The sequence below is a fragment of the Schistocerca gregaria genome, chromosome 1 (assembly GCF_023897955.1).
Source record: "Schistocerca gregaria isolate iqSchGreg1 chromosome 1, iqSchGreg1.2, whole genome shotgun sequence".
NCBI classification, from domain to species: domain Eukaryota; kingdom Metazoa; phylum Arthropoda; class Insecta; order Orthoptera; family Acrididae; genus Schistocerca; species Schistocerca gregaria.
Window position 1 is genome coordinate 207,603,197 of NC_064920.1, and position 9,846 is coordinate 207,613,042.

Consider the following 9,846-nt stretch of genomic DNA (forward strand, 5'->3'; position numbering starts at 1 on the left):
TGTTGCAGCACACCCTTCTTTGCCACAGTGTTCAAGAGAAATACAATTCAGAGCTTATAAAATGCGTACAAAGAGTTACTCTGGCACAACAATTCGCGACCACTGAGGTCCACAGCGAAGACTGACTGGGTGCTGCCGTCTTTCGTCTATCGTCATCTGTGATCTTGGCTCAGGCCCGAAAAGACACGCTATTTTGAAATTTTCGGTTCAAAGGATTATATTGGCCCATTTAAAATTGTGCTGCCCCCTGTGAAAATCGAACTCACGACCCCTGGTTTACAAGACCAGTGCTCTGCCCCTGAGCTAAGGAGGCTGTTGCAGCACACGCTTCTTTGCCACAGTGTTCAAGAGAAATACAATTCAGAGCTTATAAAATGCGTACAAAGAGTTACTCTGGCACAACAATTCGCGACCACTGAGGTCCACAGCGAAGACTGACTGGGTGCTGCCGTCTTTCGTCTATCGTCATCTGTGATCTTGGCTCAGGCCCGAAAAGACACGCTATTTTGAAATTTTCGGTTCAAAGGATTATATTGGCCCATTTAAAATTGTGCTGCCCCCTGTGAGAATCGAAATCACGACCCCTGGTTTACAAGACCAGTGCTCTGCCCCTGAGCTAAGGAGGCTGTTGCAGCACACGCTTCTTTGCCACAGTGTTCAAGAGAAATACAATTCAGAGCTTATAAAATGCGTACAAAGAGTTACTCTGGCACAACAATTCGCGACCACTGAGGTCCACAGCGAAGACTGACTGGGTGCTGCCGTCTTTCGTCTATCGTCATCTGTGATCTTGGCTCAGGCCCGAAAAGACACGCTATTTTGAAATTTTCGGTTCAAAGGATTATATTGGCCCATTTAAAATTGTGCTGCCCTCTGTGAGAATCGAACTCACGACCCCTGGTTTACAAGACCAGTGCTGTGCCCCTGAGCTAAGGAGGCTGTTGCAGCACACGCTTCTTTGCCACAGTGTTCAAGAGAAATACAATTCAGAGCTTATAAAATGCGTACAAAGAGTTACTCTGGCACAACAATTCGCGACCACTGAGGTCCACAGCGAAGACTGACTGGGTGCTGCCGTCTTTCGTCTATCGTCATCTGTGATCTTGGCTCAGGCCCGAAAAGACACGCTATTTTGAAATTTTCGGTTCAAAGGATTATATTGGCCCATTTAAAATTGTGCTGCCCCCTGTGAGAATCGAACTCACGACCCCTGGTTTACAAGACCAGTGCTCTGCCCCTGAGCTAAGGAGGCTGTTGCAGCACACGCTTCTTTGCCACAGTGTTCAAGAGAAATACAATTCAGAGCTTATAAAATGCGTACAAAGAGTTACTCTGGCACAACAATTCGCGACCACTGAGGTCCACAGCGAAGACTGACTGGGTGCTGCCGTCTTTCGTCTATCGTCATCTGTGATCTTGGCTCAGGCCCGAAAAGACACGCTATTTTGAAATTTTCGGTTCAAAGGATTATATTGGCCCATTTAAAATTGTGCTGCCCCCTGTGAGAATCGAACTCACGACCCCTGGTTTACAAGACCAGTGCTCTGCCCCTGAGCTAAGGAGGCTGTTGCAGCACACGCTTCTTTGCCACAGTGTTCAAGAGAAATACAATTCAGAGCTTATAAAATGCGTACAAAGAGTTACTCTGGCACAACAATTCGCGACCACTGAGGTCCACAGCGAAGACTGACTGGGTGCTGCCGTCTTTCGTCTATCGTCATCTGTGATCTTGGCTCAGGCCCGAAAAGACACGCTATTTTGAAATTTTCGGTTCAAAGGATTATATTGGCCCATTTAAAATTGTGCTGCCCCCTGTGAGAATCGAACTCACGACCCCTGGTTTACAAGACCAGTGCTCTGCCCCTGAGCTAAAGAGGCTGTTGCAGCACACCCTTCTTTGCCACAGTGTTCAAGAGAAATACAATTCAGAGCTTATAAAATGCGTACAAAGAGTTACTCTGGCACAACAATTCGCGACCACTGAGGTCCACAGCGAAGACTGACTGGGTGCTGCCGTCTTTCGTCTATCGTCATCTGTGATCTTGGCTCAGGCCCGAAAAGACACGCTATTTTGAAATTTTCGGTTCAAAGGATTATATTGGCCCATTTAAAATTGTGCTGCCCCCTGTGAAAATCGAACTCACGACCCCTGGTTTACAAGACCAGTGCTCTGCCCCTGAGCTAAGGAGGCTGTTGCAGCACACACTTCTTTGCCACAGTGTTCAAGAGAAATACAATTCAGTGCTTATAAAATGCGTACAAAGAGTTACTCTGGCACAACAATTCGCGACCACTGAGGTCCACAGCGAAGACTGACTGGGTGCTGCCGTCTTTCGTCTATCGTCATCTGTGATCTTGGCTCAGGCCCGAAAAGACAGGCTATTTTGAAATTTTCGGTTCAAAGGATTATATTGGCCCATTTAAAATTGTGCTGCCCCTGTGAGAATCGACCTCACGACCCCTGGTTTACAAGACCAGTGCTCTGCCCCTGAGCTAAGGAGGCTGTTGCAGCACACGCTTCTTTGCCACAGTGTTCAAGAGAAATACAATTCAGAGCTTATAAAATGCGTACAAAGAGTTACTCTGGCACAACAATTCGCGACCACTGAGGTCCACAGCGAAGACTGACTGGGTGCTGCCGTCTTTCGTCTATCGTCATCTGTGATCTTGGCTCAGGCCCGAAAAGACACGCTATTTTGAAATTTTCGGTTCAAAGGATTATATTGGCCCATTTAAAATTGTGCTGCCCCCTGTGAGAATCGAACTCACGACCCCTGGTTTACAAGACCAGTGCTCTGCCCCTGAGCTAAGGAGGCTGTTGCAGCACACGCTTCTTTGCCACAGTGTTCAAGAGAAATACAGTTCAGAGCTTATAAAATGCGTACAAAGAGTTACTCTGGCACAACAATTCGCGACCACTGAGGTCCACAGCGAAGACTGACTGGGTGCTGCCGTCTTTCGTCTATCGTCATCTGTGATCTTGGCTCAGGCCCGAAAAGACACGCTATTTTGAAATTTTCGGTTCAAAGGATTATATTGGCCCATTTAAAATTGTGCTGCCCCCTGTGAGAATCGACCTCACGACCCCTGGTTTACAAGACCAGTGCTCTGCCCCTGAGCTAAGGAGGCTGTTGCAGCACACGCTTCTTTGCCACAGTGTTCAAGAGAAATACAATTCAGAGCTTATAAAATGCGTACAAAGAGTTACTCTGGCACAACAATTCGTGACCACTGAGGTCCACAGCGAAGACTGACTGGGTGCTGCCGTCTTTCGTCTATCGTCATCTGTGATCTTGGCTCAGGCCCGAAGAGACACGCTATTTTGAAATTTTCGGTTCAAAGGATTATATTGGCCCATTTAAAATTGTGCTGCCCCCTGTGAGAACCGAACTCACGACCCCTGGTTTACAAGACCAGTGCTCTGCCCCTGAGCTAAGGAGGCTGTTGCAGCACACGCTTCTTTGCCACAGTGTTCAAGAGAAATACAATTCAGAGCTTATAAAATGCGTACAAAGAGTTACTCTGGCACAACAATTCGCGACCACTGAGGTCCACAGCGAAGACTGACTGGGTGCTGCCGTCTTTCGTCTATCGTCATCTGTGATCTTGGCTCAGGCCCGAAAAGACACGCTATTTTGAAATTTTCGGTTCAAAGGATTATATTGGCCCATTTAAAATTGTGCTGCCCCCTGTGAGAATCGAACTCACGACCCCTGGTTTACAAGACCAGTGCTCTGCCCCTGAGCTAAGGAGGCTGTTGCAGCACATGCTTCTTTGCCACAGTGTTCAAGAGAAATACAATTCAGAGCTTATAAAATGCGTACAAAGAGTTACTCTGGCACAACAATTCGCGACCACTGAGGTCCACAGCGAAGACTGACTGGGTGCTGCCGTCTTTCGTCTATCGTCATCTGTGATCTTGGCTCAGGCCCGAAAAGACACGCTATTTTGAAATTTTCGGTTCAAAGGATTATATTGGCCCATTTAAAATTGTGCTGCCCTCTGTGAGAATCGAACTCACGACCCCTGGTTTACAAGACCAGTGCTCTGCCCCTGAGCTAAGGAGGCTGTTGCAGCACACGCTTCTTTGCCACAGTGTTCAACAGAAATACAATTCAGAGCTTATAAAATGCGTACAAAGAGTTACTCTGGCACAACAATTCGCGACCACTGAGGTCCACAGCGAAGACTGACTGGGTGCTGCCGTCTTTCGTCTATCGTCATCTGTGATCTTGGCTCAGGCCCGAAAAGACACGCTATTTTGAAATTTTCGGTTCAAAGGATTATATTGGCCCATTTAAAATTGTGCTGCCCCCTGTGAGAATCGAACTCACGACCCCTGGTTTACAAGACCAGTGCTCTGCCCCTGAGCTAAGGAGGCTGTTGCAGCACACGCTTCTTTGCCACAGTGTTCAAGAGAAATACAATTCAGAGCTTATAAAATGCGTACAAAGAGTTACTCTGGCACAACAATTCGCGACCACTGAGGTCCACAGCGAAGACTGACTGGGTGCTGCCGTCTTTCGTCTATCGTCATCTGTGATCTTGGCTCAGGCCCGAAAAGACACGCTATTTTGAAATTTTCGGTTCAAAGGATTATATTGGCCCATTTAAAATTGTGCTGCCCCCTGTGAGAATCGAACTCACGACCCCCGGTTTACAAGACCAGTGCTCTGCCCCTGAGCTAAGGAGGCTGTTGCAGCACATGCTTCTTTGCCACAGTGTTCAAGAGAAATACAATTCAGAGCTTATAAAATGCGTACAAAAAGTTACTCTGGCACAACAATTCGCGACCACTGAGGTCCACAGCGAAGACTGACTGGGTGCTGCCGTCTTTCGTCTATCGTCATCTGTGATCTTGGCTCAGGCCCGAAAAGACACGCTATTTTGAAATTTTCGGTTCAAAGGATTATATTGGCCCATTTAAAATTGTGCTGCCCCCTGTGAGAATCGAACTCACGACCCCTGGTTTACAAGACCAGTGCTCTGCCCCTGAGCTAAGGAGGCTGTTGCAGCACACGCTTCTTTGCCACAGTGTTCAAGAGAAATACAATTCAGAGCTTATAAAATGCGTACAAAGAGTTACTCTGGCACAACAATTCGCGACCACTGAGGTCCACAGCGAAGACTGACTGGGTGCTGCCGTCTTTCGTCTATCGTCATCTGTGATCTTGGCTCAGGCCCGAAAAGACACGCTATTTTGAAATTTTCGGTTCAAAGGATTATATTGGCCCATTTAAAATTGTGCTGCCCCCTGTGAGAATCGAACTCACGACCCCTGGTTTACAAGACCAGTTCTCTGCCCCTGAGCTAAGGAGGCTGTTGCAGCACACGCTTCTTTGCCACAGTGTTCAAGAGAAATACAATTCAGAGCTTATAAAATGCGTACAAAGAGTTACTCTGGCACAACAATTCGCGACCACTGAGGTCCACAGCGAAGACTGACTGGGTGCTGCCGTCTTTCGTCTATCGTCATCTGTGATCTTGGCTCAGGCCCGAAAAGACACGCTATTTTGAAATTTTCGGTTCAAAGGATTATATTGGCCCATTTAAAATTAAGCTGCCCCCTGTGAGAATCGAACTCACGACCCCTGGTTTACAAGACCAGTGCTCTGCCCCTGAGCTAAGGAGGCTGTTGCAGCACACTCTTCTTTGCCACAGTGTTCAAGAGAAATACAATTCAGAGCTTATAAAATGCGTACAAAGAGTTACTCTGGCACAACAATTCGCGACCACTGAGGTCCACAGCGAAGCCTGACTGGGTGCTGCCGTCTTTCGTCTATCGTCATCTGTGATCTTGGCTCAGGCCCGAAAAGACAAGCTATTTTGAAATTTTCGGTTCAAAGGATTATATTGGCCCATTTAAAATTGTGCTCCCCCCTGTGAGAATCGAACTCACGACCCCTGGTTTACAAGACCAGTGCTCTGCCCCTGAGCTAAGGAGGCTGTTGCAGCACACGCTTCTTTGCCACAGTGTTCAAGAGAAATACAATTCAGAGCTTATAAAATGCGTACAAAGAGTTACTCTGGCACAACAATTCGCGACCACTGAGGTCCACAGCGAAGACTGACTGGGTGCTGCCGTCTTTCGTCTATCGTCATCTGTGATCTTGGCTCAGGCCCGAAAAGACACGCTATTTTGAAATTTTCGGTTCAAAGGATTATATTGGCCCATTTAAAATTGTGCTGCCCCCTGTGAGAATCGAACTCACGTCCCCTGGTTTACAAGACCAGTGCTCTGCCCCTGAGCTAAGGAGGCTGTTGCAGCACACGCTTCTTTGCCACATTGTTCAAGAGAAATACAATTCAGAGCTTATAAAATGCGTACAAAGAGTTACTCTGGCACAACAATTCGCGACCACTGAGGTCCACAGCGAAGACTGACTGGGTGCTGCCGTCTTTCGTCTATCGTCATCTGTGATCTTGGCTCAGGCCCGAAAAGACACGCTATTTTGAAATTTTCGGTTCAAAGGATGATATTGGCCCATTTAAAATTGTGCTGCCCCCTGTGAGAATCGAACTCACGACCCCTGGTTTACAAGACCAGTGCTCTGCCCCTGAGCTAAGGAGTCTGTTGCAGCACACGCTTCTTTGCCACAGTGTTCAAGAGAAATACAATTCAGAGCTTATAAAATGCGTACAAAGAGTTACTCTGGCACAACAATTCGCGACCACTGAGGTCCACAGCGAAGACTGACTGGGTGCTGCCGTCTTTCGTCTATCGTCATCTGTGATCTTGGCTCAGGCCCGAAAAGACACGCTATTTTGAAATTTTCGGTTCAAAGGATTATATTGGCCCATTTAAAATTGTGCTGCCCCCTGTGAGAATCGAACTCACGACCCCTGGTTTACAAGACCAGTGCTCTGCCCCTGAGCTAAGGAGGCTGTTGCAGCACACGCTTCTTTGCCACAGTGTTCAAGAGAAATACAATTCAGAGCTTATAAAATGCGTACAAAGAGTTACTCTGGCACAACAATTCGCGACCACTGAGGTCCACAGCGAAGACTGACTGGGTGCTGCCGTCTTTCGTCTATCGTCATCTGTGATCTTGGCTCAGGCCCGAAAAGACACGCTATTTTGAAATTTTCGGTTCAAAGGATTATATTGGCCCATTTAAAATTGTGCTGCCCCCTGTGAGAATCGAACTCACGACCCCTGGTTTACAAGACCAGTGATCTGCCCCTGAGCTAAGGAGTCTGTTGCAGCACACGCTTCTTTGCCACAGTGTTCAAGAGAAATACAATTCAGAGCTTATAAAATGCGTACAAAGAGTTACTCTGGCACAACAATTCGCGACCACTGAGGTCCACAGCGAAGACTGACTGGGTGCTGCCGTCTTTCGTCTATCGTCATCTGTGATCTTGGCTCAGGCCCGAAAAGACACGCTATTTTGAAATTTTCGGTTCAAAGGATTATATTGGCCCATTTAAAATTGTGCTGCCCCCTGTGAGAATCGAACTCACGACCCCTGGTTTACAAGACCAGTGCTCTGCCCCTGAGCTAAGGAGGCTGTTGCAGCACACGCTTCTTTGCCACAGTGTTCAAGAGAAATACAATTCAGAGCTTATAAAATGCGTACAAAGAGTTACTCTGGCACAACAATTCGCGACCACTGAGGTCCACAGCGAAGACTGACTGGGTGCTGCCGTCTTTCGTCTATCATCATCTGTGATCTTGGCTCAGGCCCGAAAAGACACGCTATTTTGAAATTTTCGGTTCAAAGGATTATATTGGCCCATTTAAAATTGTGCTGCCCCCTGTGAGAATCGAACTCACGACCCCTGGTTTACAAGACCAGTGCTCTGCCCCTGAGCTAAGTAGGCTGTTGCAGCACACGCTTCTTTGCCACAGTGTTCAAGAGAAATACAATTCAGAGCTTATAAAATGCGTACAAAGAGTTACTCTGGCACAACAATTCGCGACCACTGAGGTCCACAGCGAAGACTGACTGGGTGCTGCCGTCTTTCGTCTATCGTCATCTGTGATCTTGGCTCAGGCCCGAAAAGACACGCTATTTTGAAATTTTCGGTTCAAAGGATTATATTGGCCCATTTAAAATTGTGCTGCCCCCTGTGAGAATCGAACTCACGACCCCTGGTTTACAAGACCAGTGCTCTGCCCCTAAGCTAAGGAGGCTGTTGCAGCACACGCTTCTTTGCCACAGTGTTCAAGAGAAATACAATTCAGAGCTTATAAAATGCGTACAAAGAGTTACTCTGGCACAACAATTCGCGACCACTGAGGTCCACAGCGAAGACTGACTGGGTGCTGCCGTCTTTCGTCTATCGTCATCTGTGATCTTGGCTCAGGCCCGAAAAGACACGCTATTTTGAAATTTTCGGTTCAAAGGATTATATTGGCCCATTTAAAATTGTGCTGCCCCCTGTGAGAATCGAACTCACGACCCCTGGTTTACAAGACCAGTGCTCTGCCCCTGAGCTAAGGAGGCTGTTGCAGCACACGCTTCTTTGCCACAGTGTTCAAGAGAAATACAATTCAGAGCTTATAAAATGCGTACAAAGAGTTACTCTGGCACAACAATTCGCGACCACTGAGGTCCACAGCGAAGACTGACTGGGTGCTGCCGTCTTTCGTCTATCGTCATCTGTGATCTTGGCTCAGGCCCGAAAAGACACGCTATTTTGAAATTTTCGGTTCAAAGGATTATATTGGCCCATTTAAAATTGTGCTGCCCCCTGTGAGAATCGAACTCACGACCCCTGGTTTACAAGACCAGTGCTCTGCCCCTGAGCTAAGGAGGCTGTTGCAGCACACGCTTCTTTGCCACAGTGTTCAAGAGAAATACAATTCAGAGCTTATAAAATGCGTACAAAGAGTTACTCTGGCACAACAATTCGCGACCACTGAGGTCCACAGCGAAGACTGACTGGGTGCTGCCGTCTTTCGTCTATCGTCATCTGTGATCTTGGCTCAGGCCCGAAAAGACACGCTATTTTGAAATTTTCGGTTCAAAGGATTATATTGGCCCATTTAAAATTGTGCTGCCCCCTGTGAGAATCGAACTCACGACCCCTGGTTTACAAGACCAGTGCTCTGCCCTTGAGCTAAGGAGGCTGTTGCAGCACACGCTTCTTTGCCACAGTGTTCAAGAGAAATACAATTCAGAGCTTATAAAATGCGTACAAAGAGTTACTCTGGCACAACAATTCGCGACCACTGAGGTCCACAGCGAAGACTGACTGGGTGCTGCCGTCTTTCGTCTATCGTCATCTGTGATCTTGGCTCAGGCCCGAAAAGACACGCTATTTTGAAATTTTCGGTTCAAAGGATTATATTGGCCCATTTAAAATTGTGCTGCCCCCTGTGAGAATCGAACTCACGACCCCTGGTTTACAAGACCAGTGCTCTGCCCCTGAGCTAAGGAGGCTGTTGCAGCACACGCTTCTTTGCCACAGTGTTCAAGAGAAATACAATTCAGAGCTTATAAAATGCTTACAAAGAGTTACTCTGGCACAACAATTCGCGACCACTGAGGTCCACAGCGAAGACTGACTGGGTGCTGCCGTCTTTCGTCTATCGTCATCTGTGATCTTGGCTCAGGCCCGAAAAGACACGCTATTTTGAAATTTTCGGTTCAAAGGATTATATTGGCCCATTTAAAATTGTGCTGCCCCCTGTGAGAATCGAACTCACGACCCCTGGTTTACAAGACCAGTGCTCTGCCCCTGAGCTAAGGAGGCTGTTGCAGCACACGCTTCTTTGCCACAGTGTTCAAGAGAAATACAATTCAGAGCTTATAAAATGCGTACAAAGAGTTACTCTGGCACAACAATTCGCGACCACTGAGGTCCACAGCGAAGACTGACTGGGTGCTGCCGTCTTTC

General features: G+C 47.4%; 31 non-coding genes across 31 annotated transcripts; all 31 read right to left on the reverse strand.

Moving 5' to 3' along the window:
- Positions 1–241: 241 nt before the first annotated feature.
- Trnat-ugu (transfer RNA threonine (anticodon UGU)) lies at positions 242–313 on the reverse strand. The gene has a single exon. It is a non-coding gene; the product is annotated as a tRNA-Thr (tRNA).
- A 241-nt stretch (positions 314–554) lies between these two features.
- Trnat-ugu (transfer RNA threonine (anticodon UGU)) lies at positions 555–626 on the reverse strand. The gene has a single exon. It is a non-coding gene; the product is annotated as a tRNA-Thr (tRNA).
- Positions 627–867: 241 nt separating this feature from the next.
- On the reverse strand, positions 868–939 carry Trnat-ugu (transfer RNA threonine (anticodon UGU)). The gene has a single exon. It is a non-coding gene; the product is annotated as a tRNA-Thr (tRNA).
- A 241-nt stretch (positions 940–1,180) lies between these two features.
- Positions 1,181–1,252, reverse strand: Trnat-ugu (transfer RNA threonine (anticodon UGU)). The gene has a single exon. It is a non-coding gene; the product is annotated as a tRNA-Thr (tRNA).
- A 241-nt stretch (positions 1,253–1,493) lies between these two features.
- Trnat-ugu (transfer RNA threonine (anticodon UGU)) lies at positions 1,494–1,565 on the reverse strand. The gene has a single exon. It is a non-coding gene; the product is annotated as a tRNA-Thr (tRNA).
- A 241-nt stretch (positions 1,566–1,806) lies between these two features.
- Trnat-ugu (transfer RNA threonine (anticodon UGU)) lies at positions 1,807–1,878 on the reverse strand. The gene has a single exon. It is a non-coding gene; the product is annotated as a tRNA-Thr (tRNA).
- A 241-nt stretch (positions 1,879–2,119) lies between these two features.
- Positions 2,120–2,191, reverse strand: Trnat-ugu (transfer RNA threonine (anticodon UGU)). Its single transcript has one exon. It is a non-coding gene; the product is annotated as a tRNA-Thr (tRNA).
- Positions 2,192–2,429: 238 nt separating this feature from the next.
- Positions 2,430–2,503, reverse strand: Trnat-ugu (transfer RNA threonine (anticodon UGU)). The gene has a single exon. It is a non-coding gene; the product is annotated as a tRNA-Thr (tRNA).
- Positions 2,504–2,744: 241 nt separating this feature from the next.
- Positions 2,745–2,816, reverse strand: Trnat-ugu (transfer RNA threonine (anticodon UGU)). The gene has a single exon. It is a non-coding gene; the product is annotated as a tRNA-Thr (tRNA).
- Positions 2,817–3,057: 241 nt separating this feature from the next.
- On the reverse strand, positions 3,058–3,129 carry Trnat-ugu (transfer RNA threonine (anticodon UGU)). Its single transcript has one exon. It is a non-coding gene; the product is annotated as a tRNA-Thr (tRNA).
- A 241-nt stretch (positions 3,130–3,370) lies between these two features.
- On the reverse strand, positions 3,371–3,442 carry Trnat-ugu (transfer RNA threonine (anticodon UGU)). The gene has a single exon. It is a non-coding gene; the product is annotated as a tRNA-Thr (tRNA).
- Positions 3,443–3,683: 241 nt separating this feature from the next.
- Trnat-ugu (transfer RNA threonine (anticodon UGU)) lies at positions 3,684–3,755 on the reverse strand. Its single transcript has one exon. It is a non-coding gene; the product is annotated as a tRNA-Thr (tRNA).
- Positions 3,756–3,996: 241 nt separating this feature from the next.
- Positions 3,997–4,068, reverse strand: Trnat-ugu (transfer RNA threonine (anticodon UGU)). The gene has a single exon. It is a non-coding gene; the product is annotated as a tRNA-Thr (tRNA).
- A 241-nt stretch (positions 4,069–4,309) lies between these two features.
- On the reverse strand, positions 4,310–4,381 carry Trnat-ugu (transfer RNA threonine (anticodon UGU)). The gene has a single exon. It is a non-coding gene; the product is annotated as a tRNA-Thr (tRNA).
- Positions 4,382–4,622: 241 nt separating this feature from the next.
- Positions 4,623–4,694, reverse strand: Trnat-ugu (transfer RNA threonine (anticodon UGU)). Its single transcript has one exon. It is a non-coding gene; the product is annotated as a tRNA-Thr (tRNA).
- A 241-nt stretch (positions 4,695–4,935) lies between these two features.
- On the reverse strand, positions 4,936–5,007 carry Trnat-ugu (transfer RNA threonine (anticodon UGU)). The gene has a single exon. It is a non-coding gene; the product is annotated as a tRNA-Thr (tRNA).
- A 241-nt stretch (positions 5,008–5,248) lies between these two features.
- Positions 5,249–5,320, reverse strand: Trnat-ugu (transfer RNA threonine (anticodon UGU)). The gene has a single exon. It is a non-coding gene; the product is annotated as a tRNA-Thr (tRNA).
- A 241-nt stretch (positions 5,321–5,561) lies between these two features.
- Trnat-ugu (transfer RNA threonine (anticodon UGU)) lies at positions 5,562–5,633 on the reverse strand. Its single transcript has one exon. It is a non-coding gene; the product is annotated as a tRNA-Thr (tRNA).
- A 238-nt stretch (positions 5,634–5,871) lies between these two features.
- On the reverse strand, positions 5,872–5,946 carry Trnat-ugu (transfer RNA threonine (anticodon UGU)). The gene has a single exon. It is a non-coding gene; the product is annotated as a tRNA-Thr (tRNA).
- A 241-nt stretch (positions 5,947–6,187) lies between these two features.
- On the reverse strand, positions 6,188–6,259 carry Trnat-ugu (transfer RNA threonine (anticodon UGU)). Its single transcript has one exon. It is a non-coding gene; the product is annotated as a tRNA-Thr (tRNA).
- A 241-nt stretch (positions 6,260–6,500) lies between these two features.
- Trnat-ugu (transfer RNA threonine (anticodon UGU)) lies at positions 6,501–6,572 on the reverse strand. Its single transcript has one exon. It is a non-coding gene; the product is annotated as a tRNA-Thr (tRNA).
- A 241-nt stretch (positions 6,573–6,813) lies between these two features.
- Positions 6,814–6,885, reverse strand: Trnat-ugu (transfer RNA threonine (anticodon UGU)). Its single transcript has one exon. It is a non-coding gene; the product is annotated as a tRNA-Thr (tRNA).
- Positions 6,886–7,126: 241 nt separating this feature from the next.
- Positions 7,127–7,198, reverse strand: Trnat-ugu (transfer RNA threonine (anticodon UGU)). Its single transcript has one exon. It is a non-coding gene; the product is annotated as a tRNA-Thr (tRNA).
- A 241-nt stretch (positions 7,199–7,439) lies between these two features.
- Trnat-ugu (transfer RNA threonine (anticodon UGU)) lies at positions 7,440–7,511 on the reverse strand. The gene has a single exon. It is a non-coding gene; the product is annotated as a tRNA-Thr (tRNA).
- Positions 7,512–7,752: 241 nt separating this feature from the next.
- Positions 7,753–7,824, reverse strand: Trnat-ugu (transfer RNA threonine (anticodon UGU)). Its single transcript has one exon. It is a non-coding gene; the product is annotated as a tRNA-Thr (tRNA).
- Positions 7,825–8,065: 241 nt separating this feature from the next.
- Trnat-ugu (transfer RNA threonine (anticodon UGU)) lies at positions 8,066–8,137 on the reverse strand. The gene has a single exon. It is a non-coding gene; the product is annotated as a tRNA-Thr (tRNA).
- Positions 8,138–8,378: 241 nt separating this feature from the next.
- On the reverse strand, positions 8,379–8,450 carry Trnat-ugu (transfer RNA threonine (anticodon UGU)). The gene has a single exon. It is a non-coding gene; the product is annotated as a tRNA-Thr (tRNA).
- A 241-nt stretch (positions 8,451–8,691) lies between these two features.
- Positions 8,692–8,763, reverse strand: Trnat-ugu (transfer RNA threonine (anticodon UGU)). The gene has a single exon. It is a non-coding gene; the product is annotated as a tRNA-Thr (tRNA).
- Positions 8,764–9,004: 241 nt separating this feature from the next.
- Positions 9,005–9,076, reverse strand: Trnat-ugu (transfer RNA threonine (anticodon UGU)). Its single transcript has one exon. It is a non-coding gene; the product is annotated as a tRNA-Thr (tRNA).
- A 241-nt stretch (positions 9,077–9,317) lies between these two features.
- Positions 9,318–9,389, reverse strand: Trnat-ugu (transfer RNA threonine (anticodon UGU)). The gene has a single exon. It is a non-coding gene; the product is annotated as a tRNA-Thr (tRNA).
- Positions 9,390–9,630: 241 nt separating this feature from the next.
- Positions 9,631–9,702, reverse strand: Trnat-ugu (transfer RNA threonine (anticodon UGU)). The gene has a single exon. It is a non-coding gene; the product is annotated as a tRNA-Thr (tRNA).
- Positions 9,703–9,846: the final 144 nt, after the last annotated feature.